The sequence below is a fragment of the Petaurus breviceps genome, unplaced genomic scaffold (genome assembly GCF_028583685.1).
Source record: "Petaurus breviceps papuanus isolate PSGF00001 unplaced genomic scaffold, PetGlider_PUasm1.0 90842, whole genome shotgun sequence".
Classification (NCBI taxonomy): domain Eukaryota; kingdom Metazoa; phylum Chordata; class Mammalia; order Diprotodontia; family Petauridae; genus Petaurus; species Petaurus breviceps.
Window position 1 is genome coordinate 19,914,131 of NW_027187358.1, and position 13,014 is coordinate 19,927,144.

General features: G+C 35.7%; 1 protein-coding gene across 1 annotated transcript in view; it reads left to right on the plus strand.

Annotated features, from left to right (window-relative positions):
• The window catches only part of ACYP2 (acylphosphatase 2), a 227,762-nt gene that overhangs the window by 137,462 nt on the left and 77,286 nt on the right, over nucleotides 1-13,014 (plus strand). The window lies entirely within an intron of this gene.

The window sequence follows — 13,014 nt, forward strand, 5'->3', positions numbered from 1 at the left end:
CTTTTGGAGATGAGTTTTTGCAGCAAAATGCAACCTCACTGTTACACATTTTTATTAGAAGTATAGGAAATGCCAGCTCTTATATTGTATATCTTATTATATTCATATAGCACAGTGCAGACTTAAAAGCTCTCCTCCAGCAAGGTCTCTCCCATTCATATATTAAGATCATATAAAATGCAACAACTTAAATTCAATGATTCTCTGCTTAAGAATATCAAATGAAGCATGAAACAGGGAGGTACATGCTTGCCAAATGTATTCATCCCTATTATAGTAGATGTGTTGTACAGTATTCATTCAGAAGAGGGATGTTGTATAATGTGAGGTTCTCTAAGTGTCCTGTTTGCAAATGACATTGTATTGATTACATTAAGCCTTGGGGGCACTGCAGGGCCTTCTCAGTGAGATCTACAATTGCTCAAAAAAGTATCAACCTAGAAATCTACAAGCTAGAAAAACTAAGCAGACAAAGAATTGCCCAGATTGAAACAAATATCTTGAGTTCAATACATATTTCTTGGACAATTCACTGCAGATGGAAAGTGAGTGATCCCAGAAATGAATAGGAGGAGACAAGCAGGCTAGATTGTGTTTGGAAAACTACAGCCCTTTCACAGATCCCAACCTACTCCATGGTACAAAACCCCACAAAATATAATTCTTGGTGGTGCATATGACTGTGATTCATAGAATGCCATCCACTCTGGGGAATCAAAATTGCAGATGACACAAAGGGCAATGGAAAAGGGGGTATAAGTAGACTGCAACGTATTATGGGTGATCACTTGCATGTTAGAATTGGTGTAAAGATATAATCAGTAAGGAGAAGGGCTGTTTATATAATGAAAATAAAGAATAATATATGAATGGGCTAATTGTTATAAACTGGTATATCTGTGAAATATTAAATATTAAAATATCCATAGAAAGACCGCTAGTATGTAGGGTGAGTCCTTGATGGAGTTTTGAAGGAAATTGATTAGAAGTGTCCTAGTTGAGAAGACAAGAACGTCTTAATGATCTACATGACTAGAGTGCCCACATCAGTGAGATTCATGAAAGGAATGAAGTCCCAGTGATGTATACCTGTAGACCCAAAAGAATCATAGAGTTGGAAGCAACCTTAAAGATCATCTAATTCCACCTTCTTCTTGTGTTTGAAGAGAATGAAGTCCCAGGAGGTTGTAACTTGCCCCAGTTAGTAGCAGAAGCAGGACTCCTGCCTTTGACTGCCAGTTTAGTACTTTCCCCCTATTATACCTTGTCACCCAAGCCTTGACTATTGGTTACTTGTTTATATTCTTTCCTATGCTACTTCTTGAAACCCTAGGTTTTAGTCACTGTCTATGTATTTTTTTCAGTGATCTCACCAATACTGACTCAACTTCCTTATCTAGTTTGTAATTGCTGTGATAACTTTTTGAGATGATTTCTAGACTTTGCTATAATCCCTTCCCCACCCAACATGATATTTTTCCTATCTGCTTTTTCCTGGTAGAGAATAGTGTCTTTTGGATGCTTTCAGCCTTCTAACTAGCTAGCTAAAAGCTAGCTTTTATTAGAGAATTAGTTGTATCCATTTATTATCTCCTTCAGAGTGTATTTCAGACATGGTTATGCCTTTTAAGAAGGTGACTTCATCCAGCAACAGGATTATAATAAGTATGACAAGGCTGTGGATTTCAGTCATATGTGTGAGTTACTATGGGCCTGAAGTATCAAAGAACCAAAAGAAATTAGTCTATGCTACATTATTGTCTCTATAAGAAATAAAGCAAGAAAAAATCATTTTACAGTTACATAGATTGTCAAGTCAATAAGAATTTATTAAGTACCTACTATGTACTAGGATTAGATATCAGGACTGGTGAATATTTTGTGGGCTTGAAAATACTGTGTATGTACTGTAGGAATGTATGTATTATGTATTATCTATCTATACATATGCATATAATATATCTATGACTGTAGATATATGTGAACTAGCAATTGAGTACATTAATGAAACCTGGGTTTTTTGTCAACTTTAAATTAAGAATAAATTAACAAACAAATATCACTCTTTCAAATTCATCTTGGATGATAACCAAAAAACAACAACAACTTGAATGTTAGTTGATAATGGCTCCATTTGCCCAAATGCCATCTGTTTCAAAAAATATAACTAAACTTTTTGAGATTTTGGTCAAGGTCCCTGTTCTTCCTGCCTGCTATTTACCAGAAATTATTGAAGAAGTCATGAAAATTATATAAGCAGACTTTTAAAAATTATTTTCCACATGCCCACATGTATAGATCTAAAATGAGTCACTCAATTTGAAAGTTGGAAGGGTTCTCAGCAACTATCTTCCCCTATCCATACAACAAAGGAATGCCTACTGTTTGACTAGTGGAGATCCGGAAGGGGAGCATACCACATCTGCAGACAATGTATTCCACTTTTGAACAGCTCTAATTGTTAGTAAGTTTTTCTTGCTATTGAGCCTAAATTTACCTTTTTGCAACTTTTGTGTACGTCTCCTGATAATGATCTGGGCAAAATGGAATATGTGTATACCCTCTTCCATATGACAATATTATGTCTCATGTCTCTTGTACTTCCCAAGTCTTATGTCCAGGCTAAAAACTCAATTCTTTCGATCCATCGTCATATAACATAGTCTTAAGGCCCTTTACAGTCCTAGTTACCTTTCTTTGGACACTCCAGTTTATCAACATCCTTTTTTTTCTTTTTATTGAATAATTTTATTTTATTTCTCAATTCCATGTAAAACAATTTTAACATTCTTTTTTAAAAATTTTGAGTTCCAAATTATCTCTTTTCTTCCCTCCCCTCTCTGCTCCCTGAGACGGTAAGCAATTTTATATAGGCTATACATGTATAATCATGTAAAACATATTCATGTTGTAAAAGAAAATATAGACTAAGAAAAAAACATGAAAAAATAAAGTGAAAAATAGTATTCTTTTGATCTGTATTTAGACTTCAGCAGTTCTTTCTCTGGGAGTGGATAGAATTTTTCATCATGAGTCCTCTGGAATTATCTTAGATTATTGTATTGCTGAGAATAGCTAAGTCATTCACAGTTGATCATCATATAATGTTGTTACTATGTACAATCATCCTTCAGGAATCCTGTCTCCTTAATGGACACAAAGTACAAAGGTCAAAGTTCTCCATCCCTAGGTTACAGTAAATCATCATCTTCTCAGTCAGCATCAGATACCCAAGAAGATATCTTTTCATCTTGACTCGAGGCTGGCTCTCAGCTTCTGTGGTTCCTCTCCATGGTCTCAGCTCCTGCCCGAATCTACACAATTGTCACCTGGTTCAAAGGCAGGCAGCTCTCAGTTCCTTGTCCAGCTCCTTGTCCAGTTCTTCGTCCAGTTCCGTGTCCAGTTCCCATTCCATATTGAAGCTCACAGCATTCAGTCCACCTCAAGTCCTTCACAGTTCCTGTTTCTGGGAAGACAAAGCTTAACAGAGCCAAAACAACATTCATACGCAAAGGACTGCCCAGCGTGGAGTGCCTGCATCAAAGAAGGTGCTGTATTCTATGAGTGATACAGAATTTCAATGACTTAAAAGAAATGTGAAATGCACAAATTTAGAGACAATTCCACACCAAATGTTCACATGGATTATCTATGTCTGACCTGTGGTAGTTTTCCAAGCTCATGTTAGCCTGATCAGCCACAGTTGGACACATTATACCTTAACAGCAATGTAGTGATGTCATTTTGGTTCAATATTTTGGAATAAAATAATATAATAATATAATATAAAAAATATAATTTGTTCAATATTCTGGAATGTTTCAGATATGTTGTTGTTTACTTGTACTTTTGGCTATACCAGTAACTTCTTGAGCTTTCTCATTTGTGATGCCATATCCTTGTGAAACTGGGTTTTCAGCTGTTGCTGTGATTAAAAGCAAAGTATTGTACAAAAATCAACATGGAACAGGAAATGAGCGTGGTGGTGGCCAATCTGATTGCAGGGTTTGAGAAGTTGTGCTGTATTAAAGAGGTGCACATGTTCTATTAGTAAGTAATTATGGCTATTTCAGAATGAAATAAATTTTTTTTTCTTTCAATTTATGTGTTTTTTTTTTTTAAAGACAGTTCCTAAATTGTTAGGACGTGAATTATTATCACATTGTTTAGACCTAACTACTTAAATAGAACTTAGATATTTTGTGTTTTGGTTTTGTCTTTTTGTTGTTATTGTTTTGTTTTGTTTGTTTGTTTCTTTTTGCTTTAGGGGCACCATGGTAGAACTGGAGACATTAAGGGCACCATGAACAAAGAAATTTTGAGAACCTCTGACTTAATAAATAAGTGAAGTTGCCTGAGGCTTCAAGAGGTTTTTTAGTGATTTGCCCAGTATGGCTTAGTTAGTAAGTGATGCAGTAAGAATTTGAATGCAGGTCTTCCTGATTCAAAGTCCAGCCTTCTATCTATTCTTACACATTCTGTCTTGCACAGGGAGGGTGTGCGGGTGGTGTGTGTGTGTGTGTGTGTGTGTGTGTGTGTGTGTGTGTGTGTGTGTGTGTGTGTGTGTGTGTGTGTGTGTGCGCGCGCGTGTGTGTACGCGTGCGTGTGCGTGTGTGTGTGTGTGTGTGCGCACGCGCGTGTTTACTGGCATCAACTGCTGCCCCTGCCCTGGAGATGGGGAGACCCCCCAGAAGGCTGCCAATGCCCACATAGAGAAGCTAAGATTCATTTAGTCTTTAGTCCTCAGAAGTTTTTCAGGATCATCCAATTCTCCTTTTCTTCCTTTGACAAGAAGAGGAAACTATAGCTTGAAGGAAGTGAAATGACTTGACCTGAGCCTCTCTCACACACACACACACACACACACACACACACACACACACATGTAGCGTGCCTCTAAGGAGTGGCAGAGCAGGAAGTAACATGGTTCTCCTGCCACTTTCCGTTATCCCATGCTTATGATGCCTCCATTTAATGACAGGCATGAATCGAATCTTTCTCATACCTCTCTCTTCAAGTACTCACCATTATTTTTCATGCTTCTATTTTACTAAGACTAAGAACTTCTTTACTTCACTTAAAGAACCTGTTGACAATAAATCATTTTACCTTTACTGTTCTCTAGTGATCAACAAAAGGGAAAGCTTTCATTGACCAGCACAGTGTGGTCTATCTATAGTAAAATCCATTTCAAAAGTCACATTTTTCATACTGCATAAAACCAAGCAGTAACTTGCCTTATTTTTCAAAGGTAGAGTGACTTGATGATGTCTTTTATATATTCTTTGTTTAAAAATAGTATTTCTGACACTTAATTATTCCTATTTTCTTAAATACTTTCTATATAAAGAAATGAAAAAATAAAGATCGTGCTTCACAAGCCAAGTTGAAGCACTATGTTACATTTTTACAAGAGACACTTGTCATTGGTACTATAATCTTCTACAGGACATACCAGAGATGTAGTTTAAAATGCTATTTTTAACTCTTAATTATCCACAAAAATATTTAGGTTTTGTGGAAATTAGAGAAAGAAAAACTGCAAAAGGTAAACTAACCTCAGAAACAAATGTATGACTAATACAAAACCTCACTATATCTCCATTTCTGAATACTCATCTTCAGTCATGTGTCAATTTTATTTTAAATGTTAGAGCAACTTTGGCTTTGAAACAAACTGTTATAAACTGCAATTAATAGATCTCTGTAACAGCTGAACAACTCTGATAGAGGTCAGGTGGCAAAGTGAGGAAGAGCTAAAACAAAACAAAACCCAGTGTTGGCAGTAGAGATATTGTAAATATTTCAAGCTTGCTAATCTGCCCTTGGAGAATTGAATGTTATCCTTAGGAAAAAGAGAGTCAACTTGTATATGAATCCATGTGATAACTATGCTTTATTTAATCCAATTTTTAAGTGGCCAGCCCTTTTTTAACATGGCTTATCTTCAAAATAACAAGTCTTTTGGCTGAACTCTTCTTTACCTCTCTTCTTTTTTTTCTTCTTTAAAATAGATATGCTTTCCAGACTAGATTGAAATATTCAAAATTTTTGCTTTCCAAATATAATTTTTTTGAAAATCTGAATTCATTTTCTTTGTCAGTAGCCTATTTTAGTAGGTCATCCCAGTGTACTGTTTTACCTATAGGCACCATATCTAACACATGGACACCTCAGAAGAGCTATCCCAGATTCAAGGGACTCTGTGTCAACCCAAAACCATAGCTCTTGAACCACCACAAATGTATTTACTTTTACTACTCAACCAAATGTTACAATTCATTCAAACCACAGGCATTTACCAAAATAGCATAGTTTTATAAAAGGAACAATATAACCTATTCATCATAAACCTGTGACAGTCTTTTCTACAAATAAATATACTATCAGTAGGAAAAGTATATATATCACAATATTCATAGGAGGGCACCCATGCTGGTGATCTCAGAATAATAGGCCTTAGTCATCTAGTTTAGCTCCTTCTAACTTTAAAGACAAAGAAACAAAGAACTACAGGGGATAATTGACTTTTCCAAGGTGACAGACAGTAATTGGAGGAACAAGAAATTTTAATGGAGGTCTTCTGATTCCAAACCCAACAAGTGTGACTAGGAAACGTGCCAAGAACCAGTATAGCAAAGACACATGTGTAGAAAACACACAGCGCCAGGGCAACTTACACCTCTAATGCTACATGCTTCTGTCCTCTGGTAAAATCACTGCACTGTTCTGTTCTTCTGAGCTTCTGGGTACTCCATCTCTGCTAAGTATCACTACCTCAGTCCTTTGGTTTATGTTGTTCAGTATAGTCTCCTTTGGGCATTGGTCTCATAAAATGAGATATTTGTAAAGTACTTTGCAAACCTTAAAGAATTATTGTGATGATTAAAAAGTTTAAGACAGTTTTGGGGTAATTTAATAATTTTATTAATAAGGTGAGCACACTTATTAATAAAAGGATTGTCACTTGGCCATCTCTTTTAAACTAAAGGCCCCTCATGGTGGTGGGATCACAGTTTATATGCCCTTACCTATTCCTTAGGGGAAGCAATCAACTCTGATTAGTTAACAATTAATGAGAAAATGAACAGCATAATGAGAGACTGGACTATATTACAATAAGGGTCTTGGGGTATGTGACTTGGGTTACCCAAATCTTGATCAAAGAGACATCAATTTCCATATTGCCTGTCAGATAAAAGGGAGAATCAACACTTCCCAGACCTGTCTGAGAAAACATAATGAACAGGAATGTACCCATTAGCCCAAACTTAGAATTTCTTTTACTGTCTGATTAGATCTTGACCTAGATAAATGACATTTTTTTTTCCAGAGGGAGTCAGTTTATTGGGAGGCAGGGGAGTATGTCTGGGTGTCAGCTCTGGGCAGCAGCAGAAGGTAACTTCACATAACTCTTCTTAGGGGGTAGGGGCTTGATCTTTCGGCCTGCCTAAACCGTCCTTGCATTGCTAGAGTCCACTATTGGGTCTTTTGCCCAGCCAGCGGTTTCCTCCAGCCTTTCGGATGACTCGTTTATTGTGATCCACATTTGACACCCGTCCCGCGGTGGCCATACATGTCTCTAGCACCAGCATTTGCCTCTTAGAGGGTAACTGAACAATGGCTGTCCCACTGACCTTCCACAAAAGCACACCACAGGTTCCTGCAGCTCGGATATACTGGGCACCCCGGCCTGGATCACTCTCCAGGTTCTTGATCAGATTTTTTTCTTTTTGGTCAAAATGTTTGTTTTACATTTTTATATTTCTGTGTTACCTGGAGGATGCTATTTGGATTGGGGGTTGTTAAGAAATGACAATGATGTATAAAAAAAAATCAAGAAAACAAAAAAAATTTAATTCCATTATCAGCTGGCTACCCATGTGGTCATTAGAGGCAATATCATTTTCATTAGCTCAGGAAATTTTATTTTTCTCTTTAAGGGAAAGGACCTTGTGTTATACATTTGTATCTTTCCCACACTCTAGCTTAGTAGTCAATAATGTATATAGTAAGTGATCAGTAAATATCTAATAAATGAATATTTAAAAGTTGGAATCTGTAGAATGACATTATACTTCATTATTTTTCACTCACCCCTAACTTTGCACTGACTGTCTCTTATGCATGGAATGCACTCCTTTCTTATCTTCATCTTCTAGAATTCTTCATCAGTGGTCAGCTCCAGTACCACTTCTTACAGTAAGTCATTGTTGTCCAATTGCTCCTTGCCTCCCAGTTTTCAGGGCTCTCTCTCGTCAAAATTATCTGGTACTTGCTAATCTGTGTGTGTTGTACACTTATAAAATGTAAACTCTTTGAGGAAAGGGACTATTTTTCCTTTTGTTTTACTAAACATGGCACTTTGAACAATGCTTTGCACACAGCAGGTGTTCATTGAGAGTTTGTTTAATTGAATACATCTTAGACTTCTGTTTAATTCAGGGAAAAGCAATATGCAACTTCTATACACACCTATAAGAAAAGTATGAGCCAAATGCCATTAAAGAGATCAGGATAAATGTTTTAACTCTAGGATCTTCAGATAAACTAGTTTTCAATTTCAGGAAGGTACAAGTAAGGCTCATTATTTGAAACAATTAAATCTCCTCTGAAGGAATCATAGGGAAGAGGGAAGAACCAAAGAATCTAGAGAAAATGTATTTTTATTGGTATAGTTTGTTTTTACATGCTTTTTATTTCCAAACAAATCCCTTCTCTGTCCCTCCCCAGAGAGCCATTTTTTTGTAACAAAGAGTGAAAGAGAGAGAGCTAGAGAGAGAAACAGTTGTGCAAGATAAGCAATACAACAGCCAAGTCAGTGTATGCAGTGTTCCAGATTCCATAGTCCCCTATTTCTGGAAAGAAGGGAGTGAGGTACATTTTCACATCTCATCCTTGGATTGCCAAAGTTGGTCACTATACATAGTGTTCCACTTTTGTTTTCCTTTCCACTTGCCTTATTGTAGTCATTGTGCCTTGCTCTTTTCCTGGTTCTTCACTTTGCATCAGTTCATATAAATCTTACCATGCTTATTTATATTCTTCATATTTATCATTTCTTATGAAGCCAAAATATTTAATTTCATTCATGTATCACAATGGAGAAAAGGCAATTTAATCACAAATATGTGTAAAATTCAAGACCATAATATTTAAATTCTTTGTATAAATAGAAAATTATGAAGTTTAAAAAGTAAAATGTTGGCTAAATGAAGATAATCTCAGAATATTGTTGATCTTTGAATTCTTAAATATTGTCATTATGTTTCAAAATGAATCTGCCATTGGTAACTTCTTCAGCAACATTATTTGATGCTTAACATGAAGAACTTTTGTTCTTGGAACGCTGTCAATCAATCTAGACAAACTGAAGAATTCAATACTGTACATTAATTTATAAAGGCTAAGAAGATTATTAGCAGATAAAGAGAGCATGTATGTCTACCTTGTCAAATTTTTCTTCTTTTCCCCTCCATTAAACTGTTTGCAAAAAGAATCTTCAAAGGAGGGGCCTTTAAATGATAAACCTAAGATCTTTTATGGTAACCACCAGTATCCATTAGAAATAGTGCATGAAAATAGACAAGAAGGATAAGAAATAGTTAGAAAACATCTGAAGTAACCATGAAAAATGTTACTCTTTGAATGAAAATAATGATTTATACTGGAAAATTTGACAGTAATCATAATTTAAGGGTATAGTAGAAAGATCACTGGATAGAGGAGTTAAAGGCCTGGGTTTGGATCCTGGCTTTGTTATTATTCATGTAAACTTAGGCAAGTCATTCCAGTACTCCAAGCCTCAGTGTCCTCATCTGTAAACTGGGATGCCTGAACTAGATAATCTTTAATGTGTCTTCCAGTCTAAATGTATAAATCTTGTGAAGAGGAAATAAACATTTTACTGGGTTGGTAAGATGATAAATATGACTAGTTAGTAAATATAGTCTTTGATCTCAGAAGATTGTAGTTTTGATAAATGTTCTGACTCTTGTCATCTTATCTTTCTTGCCTCAGTCTTTAAAAAGTTGGTAAATAATAATAATGATAATGTGACACATCTTCAGTCATAGAATTATTGTGAAAATGAGTGAGGTAATGTCAGATGCTTAAGAACTTTGGTGGGGGTGGGAGGGAGAGGGCAGATACAACAAAGGAAACTAAATGCAAATCATTGAATGTTTCTTTGACTTCTAGGCTGGTATAGTTCTTGTGAAACCATGTATGCATCAGAAATCACTAAACCATAACTTACATACAACCTCTTATCTTATAGAAATTCTTGTTGGTTTAAATGCATCATAAAATGTCTTGGGGAATACATGACCCTTTCTTCAGTCTAAAGAACTAGATTGCTAAATCAAGTCTGTTGAAAATTTGTCCCTACTCCAGAAGGAAGGTCCCCTAAATGAAAGATTCATAGATATAGAACTGGACGGGATCTTAGAAGTTATCGAATCCAATCCCTTCACTTTATACATGAGATAACTAAGGTCTAGTGAAGTTAAGTGAATCGATCGTGGTCACACAGCAAAAGATGTCTGAGGAAGAACATTGAAATCAACTCTTCCTGACTGCAAGGCCAGTACCCTGGCCAGGAAGTATACAATTTAGAACTGAAATGGATCAGATCATCTGGTTCAATTTATTCCCTTTAATTATGAGAAGATGGAGGGAGGCATAGAGAAGACAATAAAAATGTATCGTTAGAAGAAGGCCATACCAAGATGTTGTCAGGTATCTTATTATTTTGGCTGCCAAAAATGTGATGTATTTTCCTTGAACCATGTTTCCATGTCTGTACAGTATTTGGGGTTATATGGTTTTTATAGTCTGTGTAACTCTATACTAAATGTTAGCCTAGATAATTAAGAATAAGGCCTGATAACTAAAGCATGGATGTTGATTGAAAGAGATTTTTTTTTTGGTGGGCTTAGATGTCCATATTGTTTAAGTATGAGAAGGATCTGTTTCTAATTACCTAAAGATAGTAACTTCCTGCCTTCTTTTGGAATTGGAATGTTAAATTCTATTCAGTATTGAAAAACAGATGAAACAATGTTAAAAGTTGTTTATGCTCAGTTTGAAATTTTTCACTTAAGTTGAACATCAAAATGAGCTTGCTTAAGTACCTCAATGCCACTTATTAAAAAAAAAAAGATAGAGACCCCCATCGGATCTTCATTCTGAAAGTTAACTATTTTTTCCCTTAAGTTTCTGGAAGTCCCCATAAAACCTTCCTTGATAATTAAGATATATTCTAGTATCTTAAAAATTCTTAAAGTCATTAAGTTTATCTTTATTCCTAATCTAAGTCACTTTTGCTGATAGCTAAGTCCAATGGCTTTTGTCCTACTCTCAATGAAAAGTTGTCCTCATTCATTTGATATGATCTGTATTCTTTAATATACTTAAAAACTGAGTCCTTCACATTTATGATTTCTCTTGACATCTCCTACCTGTGTTCTTTTCTTTAGGGTAAATAAGCTCAGTATCTAATCTAAATTTACAATTTAGTCTTATTAATATAATCACTGTGGAAAGGCTTGGAGCATAGATCTGGTTAGAATCAACACATTCTTCCTGTAGAATAGAAAGCCATATAAATGTAATTACTTTTTTATTCATTATTTACTGAATTGTTGTGAATGGTCATAAATCTATAGAATGTAAGCCCTTTGAGGGCAGGTACTATTTCCTTAGCAGTCCCTTAACATATGTTTGTTTTTTTTTAATTGGACTAAGTGTACCCTGTGACCAGTAATGCAAGAATTTCTATTCTAGGTGAAGCCACTGATATTAATGAAATATCACTATGGCTATATCATAATTATTCTTCAATTTCAAAAGGATCCGTGATGTCATCATTGTGGGTATTTTTGCAGATTACATTTTCTCTGCACTTAACTAAATGGTCTTCATGAGTTAGGGAGACCAAAAAAAATTCAGGTTGGTAGGTAACCTTTTGGTAATGAACGTTTCCAAACTTAGCTAAGCTGGTCCTGAAATGTCAGTTCATCAGTGGGCCCACACTTAAAGCAGAAAAACCTCCCAGAGTTTGCGTAACAATGAAGCACCGACCAGGGTATGATTTCTTTGCAGGCAGAACACTTTAAAAAGAAGGAAAGTAAAATAAAAGTGAAACATTTAAATGTAAAATAAGTAGAAAGGGAATTGCAACACAGATCTATTCATTTAAGATTAAAAAAGCACAAGTGATTCTATTTTAAAGAAAACCTTTAATAATAAAGTCCAGCCTTATCAAATCTATATGGGGGGCAGTTATTCATATTAAAAGAGTAGTTAACAGCTCCGCCCCCCCCACCATATAAGTAAAAAGTTCTTCTATTGCATTTAAAACAATTTTGTTTGTAAAAATTTCATTTACATGCAACTTTTCATTAGTATATCTAAGTTCATTGCCACTTGTTAGGATCAACTCTTTTCTCTAGTCACTAGCCATCTGTGTCAACTTATCTCTTGTCACTTCTGGGCTCTCTGCTGCCCTGGAATTTATTTCTGCCTTGTTGGGAAGAATTTGACAAGCTCCTTAACTATAATAACTTGTCTTCAGTTACCAAGATCTTCCTATTGTTTATGCCTAAGGTCATTCTCCAGACTGATTTCCTGGCTTCTGACTCCCCCTTTGCTGCTTGAATTGTTTGTCTTGATTTCTCTAATACCTGAAATGACTGTCTAGTTTCCAGACACCTCTGTCACAAATAGTTTTATAGATTCCTGCACCCCCACCCCTGTTGCCCAGGTTATTTATCTAGGTTTTTGAACCCTTATCAACCTTAAACTACCTGTTTTCTACTATGGATTTCGGAGCTCTTGATGATCTGCATGGACTACCCATCTTTCATTGCCCTTAGATATCTCTTTCCCTGGATTCTAGGTCATCTGGCAAATTTCAGTCTTGCTCAGGTCTATGGTATATATGTACACTCTGACACTAAATTGCTTATCTGATGCCCAGTCCTAAGCTCTGTCTGTCTTAATCATTGTACT